Below are 26223 nucleotides of genomic sequence, written 5' to 3'. Positions count from 1 at the left end.
TCAGTAATCCAAATATAAGTAAAGTTAACTTACTAATTTAGTAAAGTAAGTCACATGTTTCTCAGAGTTCTGTGAGCCACTCTAGCAAATTTACCCAAGGAGGGGGTCGCTGGGACCTCAGATGCATAGCCAGTCAGAAACAGGTGATAACCTGGATTCATGACTGGTGTCTGAAGGGGGGGTGGCAGTCTCAAAGGACAGCACCTCACCTGTGGAACTTGATGCCATCTATGGGTAGGTAGAGTCAGAATTGAGTTCAACTGTAGCACATCCAGCTGGTATCAGAATTGCTTGTCGGTGTGGGAATGACCCCCACCAAGGGGTTCCAGGATCATTTTACATCGTTTTCTCCCTGTCTGTGAACATTTCCTGATATCATTTGCTTTTCCTCTCAGCTACAGCCCATAGTTGCTCATCTGAGCAACAAACCTTCTCACCAAAACTCTATACTTTTGGGCAGCCCAGGTGGCTCAGCAGTTTAGCGCCACCTTCCGCCCTGGGCGTGATCCTGGAGACCCGTGTCGAGCTCCCTGCATGGGGCCTGCTTCTCCCTCTGCCTCTTTCTCTGCCAATCTCTCTCTCTCTCTCTCTCTCTCTCTGTCACTTATGAGTAAATAAATAAAATCTAAAAAAAATATATCTATACTTTTTTGTAGCCTTATCCTTGTCTGACCCTGCTCAGAAAACTCTAAGTCTGGTTCAGTACACAATCTACCAACTTTGTGATTTTTATAGGTTCCAGTTTTTTCACTCCTCCCTGTATTGACCTTGTTCAGTCCTTCCTACACTGACTCTGGCCTTGATCATGTGACTTGCTTTGGTCAAGGGACATTATTATCAACTAGGACTCAAGCAATGGCTTAACAAATGCTGGCATTGAGGCACCTGGATGGTTCAGTCGGTTAAGTGTTCCACTCCAGTTTTCAGCTCCGGTCACATGATCTCAAGATTGTAAAACGGAGTTCTCTCTGAGCATAAAGCCAGATTAGGATTCTAGATTCTCTCTCTTCCTCTCCATCTGCCCCACTACCCTGCTTGCTTCTGCTCTCTCAATCCTTCTAAAAAAAAAAAAAAAAAAAAAAAGGCTGGCACATTGAGAGAATTTGTTTTACAGCAAAAACTAACATGCATTTTCTCTAACCTTACATTTACCCTTACCTTTGAGACTGGAACTGTTAGAAATTAATGGTACCACATTTCACCTGGGTTCTTGTGATCCTTGTCAGTCCTTTTACCTGTCAGCTACCTTCCCCTGCCTTTCAATGTCTGACCTTTTCAGTACCTACCATGATCTTCCCATCCCCAATTCGGTCCAATCTTCTGTCATTTTTAGAATATAAGTTTGTTGCCTGCTTGAGATAATGTGGAGCTTGCAGGCTACAGTAGGGACTCTGGATGTTTTTCTGTGTAGGCTGAAAAGCCATTGAGATTTTTGAGCGGTGGAGTGACACTCCAGCTACTGTGTGGAAAATACAATGTAACAGAGCAAGAATGGAGTTAAGAAGTTAAAAAAGATGATGGTAGCTTGGTTTAGGGAGAGAGAAGAGAAAGTGCAGAGGGTGGAGAGTGGTGGAAACAGGATGCCATTCATAGAGATAGCATGTATGTGACATCCTCTAAAGCAGTAAAGTGCAGTTGCCCTGGGTAGAGAGAAACCTTGAAAATTCTGGTTATTTTTTGAAGATAAGAACCAACAGAATTTGCTGATGAGTTGTGTGGAAAGAAAAAGAAGAATCAAGGATAATCACATTGTATAATAATTTTTTTTTTTACATTGGTGCTTACATATCCTACTCCCTCTGAGCAAAAGGCAGACTCTGTTCTAAATATCTTTCTTTGTATACTAGTCTTGAATGAATGAATGAATGAATGACCCAATTTAAGGATGAATCCTGACTAGGAGGTTTACGTTAGAGCAGATTAACTATTTTCTTTGAGAAGATAGCTTTCTCCTTCCTTTTCTGTTTACAAAATGAAAATATTGTATAATAATGAGCTCTGATTGTATTCTAGATAGGATTATTAAAATGTACCCTATACTAGTGCTTCCCCAAATACAGTCATCAGAATGATTACCAGTCAACAAACTATTGTCAGTTGGCAGTGAGATAAGGAGTTTTGACATAATGAAGTCAATTGTGTCACTAAACACCTACTCAGCTGGCTTTTTTTTTTTTTTTCAATAAAACTTTGTCTATTAAGGAAGTAGTGTGCTGATTTGCATTCTGGCTTAAGCTCCTTATCTTGTTGCCAGCTGGCACCTTTTGTTACACTACAACAGAGGATCAACTGAATTTTCTGAACGCTATAGAATATTTTCTTGGACATGCCAAAGGCCTGGTAAAGTATTTAAAAGTCCCAGGATAATCTCCAGATTTATATAAAGGGATGATGTATTTGAAAACGAGAAAATTGTTTTTGAAAGGACTACAACGTTTAAAGGCAGCAAGATGTAGTGGAAAGAACATGGATTTTATGTTTAAACCTGGTTTCGAATCATTGCTCTGTCACCTGCCATGTGACTTTATATTGTCTTTGTTTTGTCACAGCTAAGTGGAAATAATACCTACCTCCCTGAAGTTACGCAAGGTTTAAATAACACAATACGCATTGGGAGCCTAGCACAGGGGCGCATGTAGGAGGCACTCAGTAACTATTAGCCGTTTCTCTCCTTCCAAAACAAATATCAGCTGCCCAGTCACACTCTTGTCAACACCTCTCTATCCTTAACCTTGTTAAATTTCAAGTGTGTTCTTGTTGGAGTCATTTCCCTTGCTCACATGGTTTGCGTGGTTTGTTGTGAAGGCACATATGAGGTAGGAAGATGTTCCAGGAAGCGGAGAAAGAGAACAGAGAAGGAAAATTGAGATTAAATCTGTACATGAGGGGATCCCTGGGTGGCTCAGTGGCTTACCACCTGCCTTTGACCCAGGGCGTGATCCTGGAGTCCCAGGATCGAGTCCCACGTCGGGCTCCCAGCATGGAGCCTGCTTCTCCCTCCTCCTGTGTCTCTGCCTCTTTCTCTCTCTCTGTCTATCATAAATAAATAAATAAATAAATAAATAAATAAATAAATAAATAAATAAATAAATAAATCTAAATAAAGAAATAAATCTGTACATGATGGTATTAATGTCATTACAAAAATACCATGGTACAATCAAACTAGATTCCTTACTACCATCGCTATTACTAAGAACGACATCCAGAGGGCACTCTTTTTTTTTTGATACCCATATAACCATTATTGTTGCTATATATAAATGCCTGATACAAAGTAAATACTCAAGAAAAGTTTTTCCTTTTTTTTTTTCTCATTCCTCTCACCTGTCTTACGCCAAAAGGGGAATTATTTCCAATAGCCATTCATTAGCAATACATTTACAACAATAGGAATTATAGAGGAGTGCCTGGCTGGCTCAGTCAGTAGAACATGTGACTCTTGATCTTGGGGTTTTTAGTTCAAGCCCCACATTGGACATAGAACTTACTTTTAAAAAAAATGTGTAGAGGTTCCTGGATGGCTCAGTTGGTTAAGTGTCTGCCTTCCACTCATGTCATAATCTCTGGATTGTGAGATCAAGCCCTGGGGCAGGCTCCCCGCTTAGTGTGGAGTCTGCTTCTCCCTTTCCCTCTATGCCCTGCTCATGCTGTCTCTCTTTCTCAAAAAAATAAATAATTTAAAAATTGTATAGATTGCATTTTTTTCCTTAACTGGCTAATCACAAAGTTCAGCTTTCGATTAAAATGTGGAGCACTGTGGGGTGCCTGGCTGGCTCAGTTGGAAAAGCATGCGACTCTTGTTCTCAGGGTTGTGAGTTCGAGCCCCACATTGGGGTATAGAGATTACTAAAATAAAATAAAATAATAATAAAACATGGAACACTGTAATGAATGCGTGAATGGTGCTACAAAAATAAAAGACTTAGAAAAAGGAAGCACCAGAAAGAATGTTGAATGTGCTGATTTTGATTAGAAGGAAATGAGTAGGGATCCCTGGGTGGCGCAGTGGTTTGGCGCCTGCCTTTGGCCCAGGGCGCGATCCTGGAGACCTGGGATCGAATCCCACATCGGGCTCCCGGTGCATGGAGCCTGCTTCTCCCTCTGCCTGTGTCTCTGCCTCTCTCTCTGTCTCTCTCTCTGTGACTATCATAAAAAAAAAAAAAAAGAAGGAAATGAGTAGAAAAATGGAAATGTTGATAAGCAAATTCATGACCACAACATAGATCCAAATTACTACATGAATCACCTCCATCTGCCAGTTACGGGATAAATCAGTGGTCTGGGGAAAAAAGGATCTTGGTTCTAGAGAGAATTAAATCTGGGCCTAGGTGGAAATATTCTAACAACAGAGAATAGTGACCTCAAGGGTCAGAAATAGAGAAAGGTGCTGTTGACAAAATGGGGAGTAAATAAAGGATGATTTTTTAAAAAATATATTTATTTATTCACTAGAGACACAGAGAGAGAGAGGCAGGGACACAGGCAGAGGGAGAAGCAGGCTCCATGCAGGAGAAGCCCGATGTGAAACTTGATCCCGGGACTCCAGGATCCCGCCCTGGGCTGAAGGCAGGCGCTAAACTGCTGAGCCACGCAGGGATCCCATAAAGGATGATTTTAAAGAAAATTCATCCCTTTACTCATTTGAGTGTTTATTCACTCTCTAGTGGCAGGTCTAGTGAAATCAGGGGAGAAACTGGATCTGTCCTCAAAAATTGTAGTATGCTGTTGTGGTCAAATAATGTAGGCCTGGCTGCTTGCACGGTACCTAATCTATCTGTGAATTCTACTCAGTGACGCCTTCAGATGGCACAATAAAACGGCAATATGCATGGCTTTTTAAAAAAATTTTTTACCTATTTATTCATGAGAGACAGAGAGGCAGAGGGAGAAGCAGGCTCCGTGAGGGGAGCCTAATGCGGGACTAGATCCAAGGACCCCAGGATCATGACCTGAGCCAAAGGCAGACTCTGCTCAACCACTGAGCCACCCACATCAAAGCGCATGTTACCAGAAAATCCATGTATAGTCCAGTCACATTACAAAGACTTCAAAAACATTGTGTATGTTGTTCAAATTTTTGGTCAGAATAAATATCCACATACGCACTTTCTACCTTCTGTTCCCAAAACCAGTATTGCAAATAGCATAGAGTCTCCTCTTAAATAGCATGGAGATCCTCTTAAATAGGGTGTTTGCAATGGTATTCACTGCAACAAAATTTTTACTTGTAAATTAGATATTTATTTATTTAATAGTATTAGCTAGATACATAGTGACCTCTATCCTCTCAGTAGGTTCTTTATTTTGAGATCTTTTCAAAAATTGTGATACTGTGATATTTGCAGTTAATTGAAATGGCATCAATCCCAAATTCCCCAGTTGGTCATGTAATCACAAGGCATTTAATCCCTCTGAGTTTTAAGTCTCTGTAAAATGGAGCTAGTAATGCTTGCTCTATCTACCACACAGGATTATTGCTATGCTCTCAGTAAAAGTAAAAAATACATAGAACAGTAAATTTTTTTAATTACTATAATTCCAGGCCTTGAGCATATACCAGTAGCCAGGGTGGTATTTAAATTGCCACCTAATTTCTCTGAACACTGTGAAAGAGGAGCTCAGACTAGATTTCTGTTTCTCTGTTAAACTACCACACGACCTCATGTTTTCTATTCCTATTGCTATTTCTGTATTTTTCCTTCCTAATAATACTGTAATGAGAAGTAGTTTATTTTTTTTTAAGACCTTATTTATTTGACAGTGCGGTGGGGGGTTGGGGGGGAGTGGGTAGCAGCAAGCAGAAGGAGAGAGCACCCTGGGAAGTGGTTTAAAAATAATTTAAGCCCCTGGTAGTTACACTGAAAATACTGAGAAAAAACAGTAGAAGCTTTATTTTTTTAATATGACAATGGGGAAGAAAATTAACATTAGGGAAGTCCTGATCTAATAGAATTATTTACATTATCTCACTAATCTCTTTTAGTTCTCACAATCCGATAGGATAAGATTGTACTTGAGGAGGATTCTGGGTGGCTCAGTGGTTTAACTGTCTGCTTCTGGCTCTGGTCATGATCAGAGGGTCCTGAGAGCTCTGAGTTGGGCTCCCTGCTCAGCGGGGAGTCTGATTCTCACTTTCCTCTCCCTCTACCCCTCTCCCCCCACTCATGTTCTCTCTCTCTCTCTCTAATAAATGAAATGAAATCTTTTTTAAAAAATTGTACTTGAGGAAATAAGACTCAGTGGCTTAGTGACTTGCCCCAAATCACAGCTATAAGTATGGAGCTGAGCTTGAACCCAAGTTTAATCACCAAGATGAACTTTTTTCCTCTAAGGAATTCCCAGGTACTATCGATTCTGCTGGTCTGGAGTCCATGTTTTAAGAACGACTGGGCAAGACTCTGATGTATTTATCACCTAGACTCTGTAATGTTAAATTCAATATTGAGTTGGAAAACCAGGATATACTGGCTAAGGAGCAACTCAGTTTACCCCTCTTGAAACACAGTGAAAAATAAGAGGAAAAAAAAAAAAACCACACAAGGCAAATAGAAAAGAAAATTAAAATGGCAAGTGTAAATCCAATCCAATCACATTACATGTCAATGGAATAGCCAATTCAGTAAAAAGGCAGATAACAGATTGGATTAAAAAAATCCAATTATAAAAAAAAAAAATTAAAAAAATAAAAAAATAAAAATAAAAATAAAAAAATCCAATTATATATTGTCAACAGGAGACACTTTGGATTCCAAGATATAAATAGAAAGCAAAAGAATGAAAAACGGTATATCATGCAAACAACAAAAGAAAGTTGAACTGATTTTATTAATGTCAGACAAAACAGACTTAAAAGTCTATTAACAAAAAGTGTTTTTAGAGATTGGGAGGGACGTTTTATAATGAATGTCAGGAAGCTATAACAATTGTAACTGTATATACATCTAACAACAGATCACCAAAATACATTAAGCAAAACTTACAGAAATGAAGGGAGAAATAGCTGTACAATAATAGTTGGAGACTGCAATACTCTGTTTTCAAAAATGGATAGAACAATGGATAGAAGGTCAACCACAACACAGAAGACTTGAATAATGTTATAAACCAACTAGATCTAATGGATAGCTATGGAGCCCTCTACCCAACAACAGAATATACAGTCTTCACAGTGCACACAAGAAATTCTCCAGGATAGACCATATGCTAACCTATAAAAACAAATACATTGAAGAGGATAGAAGTAATACAAAGTATGCTTTCCAACAAGATTGGAATGGAATTGGAAATAAGTAACAGAAAGAATTTGGGGAAACTCACAGGTATGTTGAAATTAACAACACACTCCTAAATACCCAAAGGGTCAAAGGAGTAACCAAAAGGGAAATTATAAAATACTTTGAAGTGTATCTGGCTGGCTTAGTTGATAGAGCATGCGATTCTTGACCTCACAGTTGTGAGTTCAAGTCCCAGGGATTGGGTGAAGCCTACTTAAAAGAAAAAAGAAAAGAAAATACTTTGAGATGAATGAAAATAAAAGCACAAATGAAACTTATGCGATGCAGCTAAAGCAGTGTTTAGAAGATAATTCATAGCTGAAAATGCCTATCTTAAAGGAGAAAGATCTTTTTTTTTTTTTTAAAGATTTTATTTATTTATTCATGAGAGATAGAGGCAGAGATACAGTCAAAGGGAGAAGCAGGCCCCATGCAGGGAGCCTGATGTGGGACTTGATCCCAGGTCCCCAGGATCAGGCCCTGGGCTAAAGGCAGCACTAAACTGCTGAGCCACCAGGGCTGCCCAAGGAGAAAAATCTTAATCAGGAATTTAACCTTCCACTTTTAAGACATTGGTAAAAGAACAAACTAAATCATAAGTAAGCAAGTGAAGTAATAAAGATTAGAGAAGAGATATATATGAAAGAGAGGATAGAAAATCAATAAAAATAAAAACCAAACCTTTGGCAATGTCAAATATCAAAAACTGGGCAGCCCCGGTGGCTCAGTGGTTTAGCGCTGCCTTCAGCCCAGGGCATGATCCTGGAGCCCCCGGATCGAGTCCCATGTCAGGCTCCCTGCACGGAGCCTGCTTCTCCCTCTGCCTGTGTCTCTGCCTCTCTCTGTGTGTGTCTCTCGTGAATAAATAAATAATAAAATAAACAAATATCAAAAACTGACAATCTTTGGGGCAGCTGGTGGCTTAGTCAGTTAAGCATCTGACTCTTGATTTTTGCTCAGGTTATGATCTCAGTGTCCTGAGATCAAGCCCTGCATTGGGCTCTGTGTTCAGTGGGGACTCTGCTTGAGGATTCTCTCTCTCTCTCCCTCTGCCCTGTCCCCACACTCTCTCTCTCAAGTAAATAAATCTTAAAAACAAAACAAACAAAAGAACAACAACAACAGCAACAAAAAAACCCTGACAAATTAGCTGGATAGACCAAGAAAAAAATAGAATGACTCAAATTACTGGAATCAGAAATGAAATAGGAGATATTATTGCTGACTTTACAGAAATAAAAAGGATTATAGAGGAATACTATGTATAATAAATTTATTGTATGCCAATAAATCAGATAACTTAGATAAATGGGCAAATTCCTATAAAGACACAAAATGCCAAAACTGACTCAGGAAACGGGCAGTCTGGGGGCAACTGGGTGGCTCAGTTAAGTGTCTGCCTTTGGCTCAGGTCATGATCCCAGGGTCCTGGGATCAAGCTCTACAACAGGTTCTTTGCTTAGTAGGGAATCTGTTTCTCCCTCGTCCATGCAGCTCCTCCTGCTTGTATTCTTTCCCTCTCTCTGTAAATAAATAAATAAAATCTTTAAAACATTTTTTTAAAAGAAACATAATCTTAATAGACCCATAAAAATATAAGTAATGAAGAGATCTACCCACAAAGAAAAGCCAGTTTCAGATAGCTTCACTAGCAAATTCTACCAAATATTTAAAAAAAGAATTACCAATTCTTTACAAACTCTTATCAAAAAATAGGTTATGAGGGAACATTTCCCAACTCATTCTATGAGGCTAGAATTACCAGATAACAAAAATAGAGAGAAATGTCACAAAAAGAAAGCTAAAACCCATTATCTCCTGTGAATATGAACACAAAAATCCTCAACAAAATACTAGCAAACCAAATCAATAGCATATCCAAAGAATTATACACTATGACCAAATGGGAAATATTTCAGGAAACTGAGATTGATTTAATATCCATAAATCAATAAGTGTAATACTCTCTATTGACACAAATAAAATAAAAAAGCCACGTGGTCATTTAATAGTTGCAGAAAAAGCATTGACAAAATCAAATGCCCTTTCATGATAAAAAACACTTAAAAGACTAGGAATAGAAGGAAACTTCCTCAATTTGATAAAAAGCATCTGTGGGTATACCTGTTGGCTCAGTGGGAAAAGCATGCTATTCTTGATCTCGGGGTCATGAGTTTGAGCCCCATGTAGGGTGTAAAGATTACTTACATAAATAAATAAATAAATAAATAAATAAATAAATAAATAAATAAATAAATAAAGTTAAAAAAAGGCTTAAAAAAAAGCATCTACCAAAACCCCACAGCAAATAAGACAAGCATGACCACTTGCTACTTCCATTCAACATTATATTGAAGGTTCTAGCAGGAAATCGGGGAGATAAATAAAAGGCATCCATATTGGAAAGGAAGAAGTAAAACTATATTGACAAATGATATAATCTTGTATATAGGTAATTTAAAAAATCCACTGAGAAAACTATTTGAGCTCATAAATTAGTACAGTAAGGATGCAAGGTACAAGATCAAAATGCAAAAATCAATTGTATTTTTAGATCAGCAATGAACAGTCTGAAATTAAGAGAATTCTATCTAGGGGCACTTAGGTGGCTCAGTCAGTTAAGCTCCAATTCTTGATTTTAGCTCAGGTCTTGATCTCAAGGTTGTGAGTTCAGGCCCTACATTGGGCTCCACACTGGGTGAGGAGTCTAAAAAGGAAAGAAAATTCTGTGTGTGGGTCATGTGGCTGGCTCAGTTGGTAGAGCATACAGATCTTGATCTCAGGGTCATGAGTTCAAGCCCCACATTGCACATACAGCCTAATAAAAAAAAATCTATTTACAATAGCATCCAAAAAAATAAAATAGGAATAAATTTAATAGGGGACACCTGGGTGGCTCAGTCAGCTATGTGTCTGCCTTTGGTTCAGGTCATGATCCTAGGTCCTGGGATCTTGCCCTACCTTGGTGTCTGTGCTCATCAGAGTTGGCTTCTCCCTCTGCACCTCCTCCTGCCCCTCCCCTTGCTTGCTCTCTCTAACAAATAAAATCTTTAAAAAATATATAAAATCTTGGGGTACTTGGGTGACTCAGTCAGTTAAGTGTCCCACTCTTGATTTCAGCTCACGTCATGATCTCAGGGTCATGGGTTCAAGTCCCACTCAGACTTGGTGCTCAGCAGGGAGTCTGCTTGAGATTCTCTCTCTCCCTCTCTCTGTTCTCCTCCCCTTACTCTCTCTCTCTAAAATAATAAATAAATCTTAAAAAAGAAATACATTTAATAAAATAAGTACAAAATAAATACATATATAAAAGTAAACCAGTCTGTCTATGGTCAACTGATTTTTGATAAGAGTGCCAAGACCATTTAATGGAGAAAGAACAGTCTTTTCAACAAATGGTGTTAGGACAACTGGATAGCCACATGTGAAAGAATGAAATTTGAGCCTAACTGATACCGTTATATAAAAGTTAATTTAAAAAAAACCATATTAATTCAAGGGGGTATCTGAGGATGCCTGGGGTGGCTCCTCAGTTAAGTGTCTGCCTTCAGCTCAGGGCATGATCTTGGAGTCCCGGGATCGAGTCCCACATCAGGCTCCCTGCATGGAGCCTGCTTCTCCCTCTGCCTGTGTCTCTGCCTCTCTCCCCCTCTCCCTGTCTCTGTCTCTCATGAATAAATAAATAAAATCTTAAAAAAACAAACAAACAAAGGGATATCTGGCTGGCCCAGTCAGAAGACCATGTGACACTTGATCTCAGGGTTATGAGTTCAAATCTCACATTGGATGTGAAGCCTACTTAAAATAGAAACTTAAAAAAATTATTCAAAATGGACCAAAAGCCTAAATTTAACAGGTGAAATTGTGAAACACTTAGAAAAACTGAAAGGTAAGTCTTTTTGATCTCTAATTTGTCCATTCCATTGATTTTTAGCTGTGACACCAAAAAGCACAAGTAAAAAAAAAAAAAAAAAAAGATGATTTGACTTCATCAAAATTAAAAACTTTTCTGCTTCAAATAACAATGTCAATAAAGTTAAAAGATAATTCACAGAATGAGAGAATATATTTGCAAATCATACATTTGATACAAGAATTGTACCTAAAATATATAAAGAATGGTATAAAGTCAATACTAAAGATAAATAATCTGATTAAAAATGGACAAAAGATATGAGTAGACATTTCTCCAAAAAAGATATACAAAAGGCCAAAATATATATAGAAAACTCAATGACATCAGTAATCGTTTGTGAAATGTATATCAAAATCCCTCACTTGCTATGATGGCCATAATCAAAAAGTCAGGTAATCACAAATGTTGATGAAGATGTTAAGAAATTGGAACATTTATACACTGTTGGTAGGACTATAAAATGGTGTAGTGACTTTACAAGACACATTGGCAGTTTTCCAAAATGTTAGATAAAGAATTTCTATAAACCTGGTAATTTCACTCCTGGGTATATAATTTTAAGAATTTAAAACAGATGTTCAAACAAAAATTTGCCCACAATTATTCATCTAGCACCACTGTTCATGATAGCCAAAAGGTGGAGATAACCCAAATAGTCTCTCAACAGATAAGTAGATAAACAAAAGATGGTGTATCCATACAGTAGAATATTATCCAGCCATAAGAAAGAATGGTACATGCTACAACATACATGAACCCTGTAAACATTATTCTAAGTAATTCAGACACAAAAAGCCACATATCATATGATTCAATTTATTGAAATAACCAGCATTTCCAAATCATTACAGAAAACAGATCAGTGGCTCCCCAGGAGAAGTAGAACAAAGGTGTGTGTGGGGAAAATAAGGAATAACTGCTTACAATAATAATTATAAAAAGACAAAACCCGTATGCCTACCATCCAGTTTAAGACAAATGTCAAATACAAAAAAGCAAACTGACTTCAACAATAAAAATGGGTTTAAAAAAATTTTTTTTAAAAAGCAAGTTAGAACCTTTTACTTCATGTGGTGCACCAAATGCCAAAATGCACAGTTCAGAACTTCTTTGGTCAGTTGTAGGAAACCAAATAAATGTATTAAACAGCAAAGTGACACAATCAGAACTGTGCTTTAGGAAATCCATCTGGCATCACAGGTTGATTGGTGAGAGATGGACTGGAGGCACAGACTTCCTGTAACAGTCAGAGACTCTTGAGGCTTTAAGGTGGGCATGGAAGGAATAGAAAGAAACATATGAATGCCTATATTTGTGCTTTTGTCTTCTTTTATATCCTCTGCACTTACAATCCAATCTCAGTTATAGTAGGAGTTAGCAGACCAGAGAAGTATCCTTCTAGATACAGGCAAATCTAGAGCTTTCCCAAGAAAAACATCAGACCAGGAAATAGGCAGTCTGAAATGATTTTATTGTTAAGCAAGGGATTGACAATGTTTGCTTTCTTAGTCTGTCTCCAACAGGCCTAAGATAAGCAACAGCTATTATTTACTGATCATTTGCTAGATGAATTATATGTATTTTTGGATTAGCTCACTTAGTTCTTTTTTACAACCCTGGGAAGTGAGTACTACTTTTGTCCATCTTATGGATGAATAAACTGGGATTCAGAGAGAATAGGAAGCTTGCCCTTTAGGATAAGAAGAATTGGACTTCACACTTGACTCTCAAGTCTGTGCTCTAAAGAAGGAAAAGGAGGGGAAGCTAAGATTGAGAAGCATGGTGTTTTTGTTGCTCCAAATCTGTCTCTTCCTTCTGAGTTTATTGTATTTCAAAAGAACCAAGGTAAATTCGTTCACTTTCTGGAAGTGCAAACAATTTTTTTTTCATCAGTACTTTGGGGATTCACAAAAAGAGTTGATATACATCTCTCCAAGAATGTAAAGCTGTTGCCTTACAGTATGAGAAGGATAAAGCTACAGAGCAAGGCCACACTCCTGAGGTCGGAGGTGAAGGCCTCACCCGAAGATTTGGACTTTTACTGTGCAGAGTATGAGAGCAGAGGTGGGAACTGAAACAAGAAACCAGAAACTAGAGGATCAGGAGGGGGAACTGCAGGTATTGGCTGGGAGTCCCTCTGTTGTTTCCTTGAGAATTCATTTCAAGGCCTCCTAGAAGGAAAAGGAAAGGTGACCTCTGCACTTTAGTGGCAGACAAGTCTAGGCACTAAAGCTGAAGATAAACGAGCCTTATCTTAATAGAAGATTATCTAGGTTACTCTTTTCGTTCAGCCTTTGGTAAAATCTTATTTAAATGTTTCAACCTGATTTAAGTAGGCTGCAGGGATTAAGAGTTCTGTCCCTCTTAGAGCAGAGGCTAAAAGGGAGGAGTAGGTCCCCTTAAGCCAGCTTGCTGGTGGCAGCATTGTGAGCTCCCAAAGGGAAGGTAAAACTCAGGACAGCAGAGTTGGGGGTTAAGCAGCCCACTGCTTCTCACCATTGTCGTTGGGATAGTCTCCTTCCCTCCACCGCCTGTTCAGAGGAACGGAGGTATGATCTGTATTAAGGCAGTCAGAATATTCTTCATCCATTTAGCTTAGGACAATGTTTATCAAACTGCGGGTCAGACCCGCAGGTAGGTCATGAAATCAATTTCCTGGGTGTCAATCAGCACTTATTCTTAAATGGAATAAAAACTATCATGTACTTAGAAGGCTTAACTATTGTTTCAGGAGTTGTTTCATTTTAAAAAATATAAAGTGTGTGTGTCCATGTAAAATGTAGATCTCCCTGTGGGTTATGACCAGAAAAGTTTGAAAACCACAGTGACAAGTATATATCTAATGAAATCCATTAATCAAGGGGGAAAATGGGGTCCTTATGACTCAGTGTATTTTCCCTTCTCTTTAGAATTTGTGCACGCAGAGTTTTACCCTTTAACACAAGTAAAAAATAACTTCCCTCAAGAAATTCTTTTGGGTGCTTTCTTTTTTTTTATTCTTATTTTTAAAAGATTTTATTTATTGATGAGAAACACAGAGAGAGGCAGAGACACGGGCAGAAGGAGAAGCAGGCTCCCTGTAGGGAGCCTGATATGGGACTCAATCCCGGGATCATAACCTGAACCAAAAACAGACGCTCAACCACTGAGCCACCCAGGCATCCTTTTGAGTGCTTTCATTCAGGAATGATGCACTGTTTATTAGTTCACAGCTCTGTCAACAACTTTGACCTGCCAGGAATGAAGGTACAGTTGAGGTTAGGTGTCTGGAAATCATGATCTCTGGTGGAACTAGACTTCTTTTAAGAGTAAAAGGTTTTGGCCTTCCCCTGCTGCATCTGTGGCACGATTCACCCCAGCCTGCTGATTGGCAGGGACAGTGGGACTCTTCACCCGCAAGACTGCCATTTGTAATCTCAGAGACAATGAGCTGCTACTCACAACCCCCCACTGGCTGGTCCCTGGAGTCTTTATTGTGATGCTAGACAAGCTCAAGTGACACTGTATAATTTTACTATCTTTCTGGAATCAAGAGAAGGTCACGGTGCCTCTCTCATACCCCCTGCTGTCTTGAATTCAATAGTATGTATTTATAGCATTAATTCTGAACCTTAGTCATCCTGAATTAAATGTGACTGAACTGTTTCATATGTTTATGCCATAGTTCATGTGGATCTATTTATCCCCCAGACATTTCTCATCATTTTATATGTAGATTTATAAGCCAGGTAATCAAATACAGCCATTTTCTTTTTTTAATAATAAATTTATTTTTTATTGGTGTTCAATTTGCCAACATACAGAATAACACCCAGTGCTCATCCCGTCAAGTGCCCACCCAGTGCCTGCCACCCAGTCACCCCCAACCCCCCACCCTCCTCCCCTTCCACCACCCCTAGTTCGTTTCCCAGAGTTAGGAGTCTTCCATGTTCTGTCTCCCTTTCTGATATTTCCCACTTATTTTTCCTCCTTTCCCCTTTATTCCCTTTCACTATTATTTATATTCCCCAAATAAATGAGACCATATAATGTTTGTCCTTCTCCGATTGACTTATTTCACTCAGCATAATACCCTCCAGTTCCATCCACGTCAAAGCAAATGGTGGGTATTTGTCGTTTCTAATGGCTGAGGAATATTCCATTGTATACATAGGCCACAGCTTCTTTTTCCATTCATCTTTCGATGGACACCGAGGCTCCTTCCACAGTTTGGCGATTGTGGACATTGCTGCTATAAACATCGGGGTGCAGGTGTCTTGCGTTTCACTGCATCTGTATCTTTAGGGTAAATCCCCAGCAGTGCAATTGCTGGGTCGTAGCGCAGATCCATTTTTAACTCTTTGAGGAACCTCCACACAGTTTTCCAGAGTGGCTGCACCAGTTCACATTCCCACCAACAGTGCAAGAGGGTTCCCCTTTCTCCACATCCTCTCCAACATTTGTGGTTTCCTGCCTTGTTAATTTGCCCCATTCTCACTGGTGTGAGGTGGTATCTCATTGTGGTTTTGATTTGTATTTCCCTGATGGCAAGTGATGCAGAGCATTTTCTCATGTCTATGTCTTCCTCTGTGAGATTTCTGTTCATGTCTTTTGCCCATTTCATGATTGGATTGTTTGTTTCTTTGCTGTTGAGTTTAAGAAGTTCTTTATAGATCTTGGAAAGTAGCCCTTTATCTGATACGTCATTTGCAAATATCTTCTCCCATCCTGTAGGTTGTCTTTTAGTTTTGTTGACTGTATCCTTTGCTGTGCAAAAGCTTCTTATCTTGATGAAGTCCCAATAAGTTCATTTTTGCTTTTGTTTCTTTTGCCTTCATGGATGTATCTAATATTCGACAAAGGAGGAAAGACTATCCACTGGACGAAAGACAGTCTCTTCAATAAGTGGTGCTGGGAAAATTGGACATCCACATGCAGAAGAATGAAACCAGTCCATTCTCTTATACCATACACAAAGATAAACTCAAAACGGATGAAAGATCTAAATGTGTGACAAGATTCCATCAAAATCCTAGAGGCAGAACACAGGCAACACCCTTTTTGAACTCAGCCACAGTAACTTCATGCAGCCATTTCCTTTTAAAGGTTATCCAAGGAGGACAGTAGTCCCTCAATTATGGCTTCATGGCTTGGGGGGAGAAAAAGAGCTCTTTCCCAAAATAATGAGCAAAAAGATTAATTGATACCTCTTTAGTGATATCATTCAATAATTATAACTTACAATAATATGTAGACAATTTAAGGGGAAACTAAGGAAATCCCAACAAAAGCAAAAATCTTATCTAGTATAAATAATTGACTCTGAAATTTAATCCAACCCAAATGACTCCTCTAAACCAGTCATAGTCATTCTATTGCCTTACCAGGAACTGGTTTCAAATTCTCAGGTGCCCAGTGGTGCCAGGGTTCATAGAAATATTTCCTCGTTCCCAAGAGTGATCTTCTTTCTCCAGATGTTGGCATGTCTGGCTTTTGATGCCAAGAATTTCTGATACCGTCTCTCTGTTGTTGCCTGAGGATGAAGTTGTTACCTAAAAGGTGAAGCTCCTGACAGGTGACAAAGTAAAGAGACAAGAACCTGGGTGTCCTTTCTGACGTTGTTACGCAACTGCTTCTCTCTCTGACCCTACCTCTAAACTCCCAAGTTATATGACATAATACTTTTCCTTATTGTTTGGGTATTATTCACAAGATGGGTGGGTTTTAGGAATTATTTACAGCCAAAGCATTCCTACTAATCTACTGAACGTTAGCACCCTTGGTAACATTGATGTCCCCCCAGGTGCTGGTAAAATGCCTTCTTCAACTTCACTTGTATTTTCCAGTGTAGCTAGAGAAAGCTCTAGAGAATATACATAGCTCCAGAATCTTAGGAATTCTCTCAGACACCCTGCCTTCTATGTCTTGTCAGGATTTGTTTCTGTCAAAAGCCGCTCTTCTCTTCCTTTCAGCCAGATACCCCACTGACTACCACTGTACACCCAGGCCTGGTTTGAGAATCCTTAACAAGAAGCACATAAAAGTTCCTCCCTTAATATAAAGAGTATTAAAGGTGTTATGATCCTGCTTTCTGCTGTTGCCGGTATCTGTTGCTTCAACTCTGCTTAGAGTTCTGAATTCTTCTGACTAGATGGCTTGGAATAAATTTCTGCCTTCATTTGGCCTTTCTCCCGCAGTGTGACTGACATGAGTTGTTTCCTCCAAGCTTACCTGAAAGAGCTCTCTTGTTATTTTAAAAAATATTTTATTTAGATTCAATTTGCCAACATATAGTATAACACCCATCAAGTGCCCTCCTCAGGGCACCATCAAGTGCTCTCCTCAGGGCCCATCACCCAGTTACCCCATCCCCCACCCACCTTTCCTTCTGCAACCCTTTGTTTCCCAGAGTCAGGAGTCTCTCATGGTTTATCTTTCTCATTTTTCCCCACTCAGTTTCCCTTCTTTCCCTTATAGTCCCTTTCACTATTTCTTATATTCCACATAGGAGTGAAACCATATGATAATTATCTTTCTCCGGTTAACTTATTCCTCTTGTTATTTAAGCCTCGTCTGCTTACCTGGATTCCTGTTCCATTCCTTCCCTGACTTTCAGTGTCTTTGTGTTTATTTAGAGGATGGTAAAATGTAATCACAAGAAGGAAATGAATAGTTTTCAAAGTATATTGGAGAAGTATTTGAATAGGAGTGAGCACAACAGTGGTGCATAGTGTCTGTATACCCGTTTTCTTATTTTGAGGTAAGGAAAATTTACAAGCTGTTAACTTGGTATGTTCTGCATGAAATGTTGTAAAAGTTGCAGATGCATATTGAGTTTAGTGCTGTTTTTTTAACTACCAGAGATTCCAAAGAGAGAAGAGAAATTAGCCAGAAAGTTTTACTTCAAGAGCAACTTTTATTAAAATATCATTAGTAACAGTTCAGTATATAAAGTTAATGACTTCTTTTATATAGCCTCTTGTCATTTATAGACATCAGTCCATTAACCTGAGTAATCACCTCTGTTTTCCCTTCAGTTCCACTTAGTCAGGTTTAGGGGTAAGCAGAGATTTTTCTTTGGCTTGTGTTTATAAAATAACATTTTACAATCTGCTTTATGTGCATTTGCACATATGAAAAGAGGTCTAAATATATTACAGAACCTTTACTCTTATATATTAACTATGTGAAATTTAGTTTCCTACCCATCAAGATATTTTTTGTTTTAATTATCAGTTAGGCTCTCATGTTCTTCTTGAAATACACTCCTGAATTACTTTCCTGCCTGCTATAAAATTCTATGAAACTATTCATTATGTGTTAGGAAAACATTATTCTGAAACTAGACCTCCAAAAGCTTTTTTAAAAAGCAATTTATCATCAAAGTTAAAAAAGTCTTTTCTAAGAATAATATCGCGAAAGTGAAAAGAGAACCCAAAGAATGGAAGAAAATATTTGCAAATTATATATTTGATAAGGGACCTATATCTATTTCCCTGATGGCAAGTGATGCAGAGCATTTTCTCATGTGCATGTTGGCCATGTCTATGTCTTCTTCTGTGAGATTTCTGTTCATGTCTTTTGCCCATTTCATGATTGGATTGTTTGTTTCTTTGGTGTTGAGTTTAAAAAGTTCTTTATAGATCTTGGAAACTAGCCCTTTATCTGATATGTCATCAAAACCACAATGAGATACCACCTCACACCAGTGAGAATGGGAAAAATTAACAAGGCAGGAAACAACAAATGTTGGAGAGGATGTGGAGAAAAGGGAACCCTCTTACACTGTTGGTGGGAATGTGAACTGGTGCAGCCACTGTGGAAAACTGTGTGGAGGTTCCTCAAACAGTTAAAAATATACCTGCCCTACGACCCAGCAATTGCACTGTTGGGGATTTACCCCAAAGATACAAATGCAATGAAACGCTGGGACACCTGCACCCCGATGTTTCTAGCAGCAATGGCCACGATAGCCAAACTGTGGAAGGAGCCTCGGTGTCCAACGAAAGATGAATGGATAAAGAAGATGTGGTTTATGTATACAATGGAATATTACTCAGCTATTAGAAATGACAAATACCCACCATTTGCTTCAACGTGGATGGAACTGGAGGGTATTATGCTGAGTGAAGTAAGTCAGTCGGAGAAGGACAAACATTATATGTTCTCATTCATTTGGGGAATATAAATAATAGTGAAAGGGAAAATAAGGGAAGGGAGAAGAAATGTGTGGGAAATATCAGAAAGGGAGACAGAACATAAAGACTGCTAACTCTGGGAAACGAACTAGGGGTGGTAGAAGGGGAGGAGGGCGGGGGGTGGGAGTGAATGGGTGACGGGCACTGGGTGTTATTCTGTATGTTAGTAAATTGAACACCAATAAAAAAAAAAAATAAAAATAAAAACTAAAAAAAAAAAAAAAAAAAAAAAAAAAAAAAAAAAAAAAGGGACCTATATCTAGAATATATAAAGAATCTGCATACTCAAAAAGGCAAATAACCCAATTAAAATGAGCAAAGGATTCAAATAATCATTTCTACAAAGAAGATATATGGATTTCCCAGGCTATCTGAAAGTAAAGCATTCCTATGAAATCATTTGTAAGCCAAAATGTTATAAAACAAAGAAGCAATTACTATTAATTTATAGGTAAAATTTTTTAAGGATTTTATATAGGGGTGCCTGGCTGGCTCAGTTGGAAGAACATGGGACACTTGATCTTGGGATTGTGAGTTTGAGCCCCATGTTGGGGTGTAGAGATTACTTTAAAATAAAATGTTTAAAATTTTTTATTTAAAAAATTTTTATCTAAAAAATTTTTTATTTAAAATATATATTTAATATATTTTTATTTTAAAAAATTTTAATTGAAAAATTAAAAATTTAGTTTTTTTCTTAATTTTATTTATTTATTCATGAGAGACACAGAGAGAGGCAGAGACCTAGGCAGAGGGAGAGGCAGGCTCCCCACAGGGAGCCTGATGTGGGACTTGATCCTAAGACCCCAGGATCACACCCTGAACCAAAGGCAGACGCTCAACCACTGAGCCACCCAGGTGCCCCAAGATTTTATTTTTAAGTGATCTCTACATCCCAATGTGGAGCTTGAACTCACAATCACAAGATCAAGAGTCCCATGCTCTTCTAGTTAAGCCACCTCTATGTGGAAAATTTCTTGAGCCCAAATCCCCAAAAATAATCTCTCCTGTTTAGGCTTTTCTGATACCTTAGGGCACATCTTCCTGACAGCTGTACAAAATAGAGAGGTGAAACACAGGTGTTCACAGACACGGTTCAAAGCTGTGGCGGCTTGATGCTGAGATGCTAAATGTAGTTACCAGGGAAGGAGCTTGGTGGGGCCACTCTGAGCACTCAGAGCACACTGCTCAGGATGTGCTCTGCTTCTGTAATGGCTCACTGCATGCAAAACATGATGAATGTTATTTTCGCTTTTTTATGTAAAAACAAAAACCCTTCCCAGATTTCTTTTGGTTAGTGAAAACAAGTATGAATGTAGATCTTCCATAAAAGCAAAGTGACTTAATTTGAGACTATCTATCTGTACAAATGACCAACAAGCACATGAAAAGATAGTCAACATCATTAGTCATTAAGGAACTACAAATTAAAACCAAATCAAAATGAGATACCCCTTCGCACCCAGTAGGATGGATGATTATACTGAAAAAGACAGACAATAACAAGTGTTGATGAGGATTTGGAGAAATTAGGAACCCTCATATATTGCTGGTATGATTATAGAAGGTGCAGCTGCTTGGGAAATCAGGTTGGCAGGTCTTTGAGTGGTTAGGCAGAGAGTTGCTATATGAGCTAGCATTTCCACTCCTAGGTTTATATTTAAGAGAATTGAAAGCATGTGCCCACACAAAACTTGTACACAAGTGCTCATAGCAGCATTATTCATAATAGCCAAATTCAGTGGAAACAACCCATATGCCTCTCAACTAATGAGGATAAACAAAATGAAGTATATCCATACAAAAGAATATTATTAGATCATGTTGAGTAGTGAATGTTTGTGCCCACCCCCAAAATTCCTATGTTGAAGCCTTTACTCCCAATGCAATATTAGGAAGCGGGGCCTTTGAGAGGTAATTACGTTTAGATGAGGTCATGACAGTGGAGTTTCCGTAATGGGATTAGTGCCCTTATAAGGAAAGGAAGAGGGGCACCTAGGTGGCTCAGTTGGTTAAGGGTCTGACTTCAGCAGAGATCCTGATCTCAGGGTCCTGGGATCGAGCTTGGCATCAGGCTCTACACTTAGTGGGGAGTCTGCTTGTCCCTCTCCCTCTGCCCCATCCCACTTGTGTGCCCCCCTAATTAAATAAATAAAATCTTAAAAAAAAAAAAAAAGAAAAGGAAGAGACACTGGAGCTTCCTCTCTTCACTGTGTAAGGATACAGTGAGAAAGTGGCCAACTGCAAGCTAGGAAAATTACTCAATTGCACACTAAAGAAGGGTGAATTGTATGATATGTGGATTATAACTCAACCAAAAAAATCATTCAATTTTCTATTTAGGTCATATTATTGTAAGAGAACTTTAATTCCACAAATATATTCAGAATCAAGGTAAGAAGTATACAGAGAAATATTAGTAGTCAACAATGTTAGTCATATCTAGATTCATGTTATACTCTCTCAAATATTTCCATATGATTTACAAACACATTTATTTCCTCTGAAGCACTGTTCTCTGCACTGAAATAACAATTACTTCTAGAGATCTCTCAAAATGTCTTTGAGGAGGTAAAGGGTACAATTAAAGTAGTAGACCATCTGTTGCTACTGACTGGGAGTGGAGTCAAAATTAGCACTCATATTTATCTGCTTTAGCCAACTTATTCCAAGTGTAAATTATCATTTAGAGGTTGCAATCTCTATTTCTTTTTTTTCTCTATTTCTTTTTAAAAGTAGGACTATATATATGCATACTTCCACATATATATACTTTTAAGTGATCTCTACCCTCAGCATGAGGCTGAAACTCATGACCTGAAGACCAAGAGTTGCATGCTCTACCGACTGATCTAGTCCTCAAGTAGTACTTTTTAAAAGGGAGGTATGCTTGGAGTTTTAGACTCCAATTAAATTTTCCATTTATTACATTTATTACTACTCTTTCGTGAGTATATATGAGGATCCCATAGATAATGAATCATGGTAGAAGTACAAATGAATCTATGAAAAGATGTTCAACCTAACCAAAAATTAGGGAAGTATATAATGAGAAATCATTTTATTTCTTCCAGATTGGGAAAGATTTAAAAGATTGATAATATCTGGGACACCTGGTTGGCTCAGTCGGTTAATCATTTGCCTTTGGCTCAGGTCATGATCCCAGGGTCCTGGGATCGAGGAGCCCGGTCAAGTCCTGCATCAGGCTCCCTGCTCAGCAGGAAGCCTGCTTTTCCCTCTCCCTTTGCCTGCTGCTCCCCCTGTTGCTCTCTGTCAGATAAATTTTTAAAATCTTAAAAAAAAAAAACAAAAAAAAAACTAACAAAAAACCAAAAACAAACTATTAAAAAAAAAAGATTGATAATATCCAGTGTGGAAGAGAGTATTTAGAAATAATCTTTCTCGTTTTACTGATAATGAATATAAAGATATTGAATATATAGATATATATTTATATAGAATACAAAGATATTGTTTTGGATGGTAATTTGCAATATTGATTATATATATGTGTATATATATATATATATATATATATATATATATATATCCTTTGACTCACCAATTCCATTTCAAAGATTCTACTTAAAAAATATATTTTTTAAAGATTTTATTTATTTATTCATGAGAGACACAGAGAGAGAAAGAGAGAGGCAGAGACACAGGCAGAGGGAGAAGCAGGCTCCGTGCAGGGAACCTGACTTGGGATTTGATCCCCGGTCTCCAGGATCAGGCCTTGGGCTGAAGGCAGCTCTAAACCGCTGAGCACCCACACTGCCCCAAAGATTCTATTTTATAGAAATATTTTTACAAGTACATGAAGACATAAGTATAAGAATAGCCACTGCAAATTTATTCATAATAATGAAAATTGGAAACAACCTAATAATCCATTAATGGAGCAATATAATACCATGCGGTAGTCCAAGGTTATTCATTAGGTGAAAAAGAAAGTGGCTTCAATAGTATATACTGAAGGGGACGCCTGGATAGCTCAGCGATTGAGCATCTGCCTTCAGCTCAGGGCATGATCCCAGTTCTGGGGATCGCGTCCCACATCAGGGTCCACATATCATACAATTCACCCTTCTCTAGTGTGCAATTGAGTAATTTTTAGTATATTTAAAATTAATTGTCTTCACCATCATCTAATATTAGAAGCTCCCCGTGCTTCTCCCTCTACCTATGTCTGTGTCTCTCGTGAATAAGTAAATAAAATCTTTTTTAAAAAAGTATGTATTAAGAATAATGTGGGGATCCCTGGGTGGCGCAGCGGTTTAGCGCCTGCCTTTGGCCCAGGGCGCGATCCTGAAGTCCCGGGATCGAATCCCACGTCGGGGTCCCGGTGCATGGAGCCTGCTTCTCCCTCTGCCTATGTCTCTGCCTCTCTCTCTCTCTCTCTCTCTCTCTCTGTGTGACTATCATAAATAAATAAAAAATTAAAAAAAAGAATAATGTGATTGCATTTCTGTAAGATTAATATTTATATGATTTTATATAAACTGAGTACATAATAGTTGCTCATTAAATATTTAGGGTAGGTTAGGATTAATTAATATGCAGCTTAAAATGTGTGTTTAAAATCTATCAAACTACTTCTAGGAGTGCTTATGGTAGACTTTTATTTCTTAAATTACAATTTTTGAAATATTTAAATTTCTTAAAGATTATATATATGTTTTATAATCTGAAACATAATGCTTGCTTTTTTTTTTTTTTTTTAATATTGGTGACTTTAGGACTGCCTGGGTGGCTCAGTCAGGTAAGTGTCCTACTCTTGATTTCGACTCACGTCTTGATCTCATGGTCATGAGATGGAGCCCTGCTTTGGGCTGGCTTAGTATGGAGTCAGCTTATCCCTCTCCCTCCCCCTCTGTCTCTCCCTCCCTTTCCCATCCTTGTGTGCTCTCTTTCTCATAAATAAATAAGTAAACAAACAAACAAACACACAAATTCTTTAAAGATAAGTGACTTTAGGGCCCTAAAGTTTTGGACAACACCCATAGAATGTGGGCAGCTCCGGTGGTGCAGTGGTTTAGTGCCGTCTGCAGCCCGGAATCGAGTCCCACGTTGGGCTCCCTGCATGGAGCCTGCTTCTCCCTCAGCCTGTGCCTGTGCCTCTCTCTCTCTCTCTCTCTCTGAATAAATAAAAAAAATTTAAAAACCCATAGAATGCAAAATCAAGAGTGAACCATAAGGTAAACTATGGACTTTGGATTATTAATGATGTGTCACTGTGGGTTTATCCTTGGTTTAAAAAAAAAAAAAGTACTACTGGTGAGTGATGTTGATAATGAGAGAGGCTGTGCATGTGGGATGGTAGGGGGTATATGGGAAATATCTGTACCTTCCTCTGAATTATATTGTAAACCTAAACTTGGTCTAAACAAGTCATAAAAAAAAAAGATGAATGATAATTCTGAAGTATAGCAATGGACCAGGACCCAGAAGCACATTCAATTTTGCCTATGTTTTCCTTCTCTATAATTCCCTCCATTTTAGGTTGAAATTATCAGTGGAGAGGGTGAGAATAGTAGGAAATTCATAAAATCAGAAACTTTGAAATCTGAAGAGAACCTTGGTCCAACCACATCCTTTTACAGACAGTAACTAAGATAAAGAGGAATTGATGACTGGTCTAAGAGCGTACCACCCAGGCAGTGTGCCATTTCCAGAGCCCAGGTCTTTTGACTATAAATAAAATGGTTCTTCCTGTTGATAGGGGAAAAAAAAAACCTGATTTGAAACCTCTTCTTCTCCCACATATAAAAAACCTATACAATTTTATTTTGACTGGATTTCTGAGTCAGATCAGTGGTGCTTAACTTGGAATCCACTTCCTTAATTTACAGTATGCAATTGTACTATGCTACTAAAAACAGCCATTCAAAAGATATTTATTTCATATTTTGCAAACAATAAAACACAGCTACAATATATTTTAACAGTTACATTTAAAGATGTCATTTTATTCATATTTAGTTTTTAGGTTCTCCTTTCTCCATAAAAGGAAAAAGAATTATTTAGAAACTGAAGTAGACTAGACTTATAACACTAATCATGTTTTTTTATATTGTAGACTTTTAAAATGTACAGGATTTTGTGCCTCTTTGTCTAAGAATTGTTGATTGTTGTTTTTATTTGTACATTCTTTTTGTAGACTAAAATTCTTTAATTAGAAAGTAAACAAGTAGAGGACTAATCTCCAAGTAGAGACCATACCCAATATTAATTTTATTTCAGATGGGTTAAGAAAGTAAGATTTTTTAACACAAATAACAGTGACTTTAAGTGAATTTAACTCCAAGAAATACAAAGTAGATAGACATTAACTACTGTTCAGTTCCTGCAAGTTAGGAGATTGAAAGGGCCTGTAGAGACCAACACAGATATAGTAGTTTATTTATAATTATCTTCAATTAATTTAACGAAGAATGTTTATCAAGTTTTGTAAGAGATCTTGAAGGTTTATTTTTTATTTTTGAGATCTTGAAGGTTTAATAAGGTATTGCATTTACTCATGACTACTTTAAACCTTCTCTCAAGAGATATCACAAGAACTACTTAAAGTAACTTGGTCAATATCTGAAACAGTGTTTTAATAGACTCTCTATTCTCTCAAAAGGAGTTTAAATTATAAGATATGGAAGGTAATTTTTTAAAAAATGCATTAGAGACAAAATAAAATGCCAGCAATAATTCTTGCCTTTAGATTCAAAGGACTGAGTGCAAAATCAATTGCTTTGTGAAACAAGCAGAATCTTTTTGTGCTTTAATTGACCAGAAGCTCAACATGAACCATTGGCATAAAACTATTAGGTAATCTTTGGCTGCATTTATAAAAAGGTGATAT

General features: G+C 37.9%; 1 long non-coding RNA gene across 3 annotated transcripts in view; it reads left to right on the top strand.

Moving 5' to 3' along the window:
• The window catches only part of LOC102151307, a 55972-nt gene that overhangs the window by 5930 nt on the left and 23819 nt on the right, over nt 1-26223 (top strand). Inside the window, exons 3-4 of one of the 3 annotated variants that reach the window (XR_005370870.1) lie at nt 21714-21764; nt 24110-24132. The exons of 1 other annotated variant lie outside the window; for it this stretch is intronic. This is a non-coding gene — a long non-coding RNA (uncharacterized LOC102151307). The remainder of the gene's footprint in view (nt 1-21713; nt 21765-24109; nt 24133-26223) is intronic. One more of the 3 variants, XR_005370868.1, reaches the window with a different exon arrangement.

Source organism: Canis lupus, chromosome 15, assembly GCF_011100685.1.
Source record: "Canis lupus familiaris isolate Mischka breed German Shepherd chromosome 15, alternate assembly UU_Cfam_GSD_1.0, whole genome shotgun sequence".
NCBI lineage: Eukaryota > Metazoa > Chordata > Mammalia > Carnivora > Canidae > Canis > Canis lupus.
Note: the sequence above shows the minus strand (reverse complement) of the source record. Positions and strands in the feature narration are given on the sequence as shown.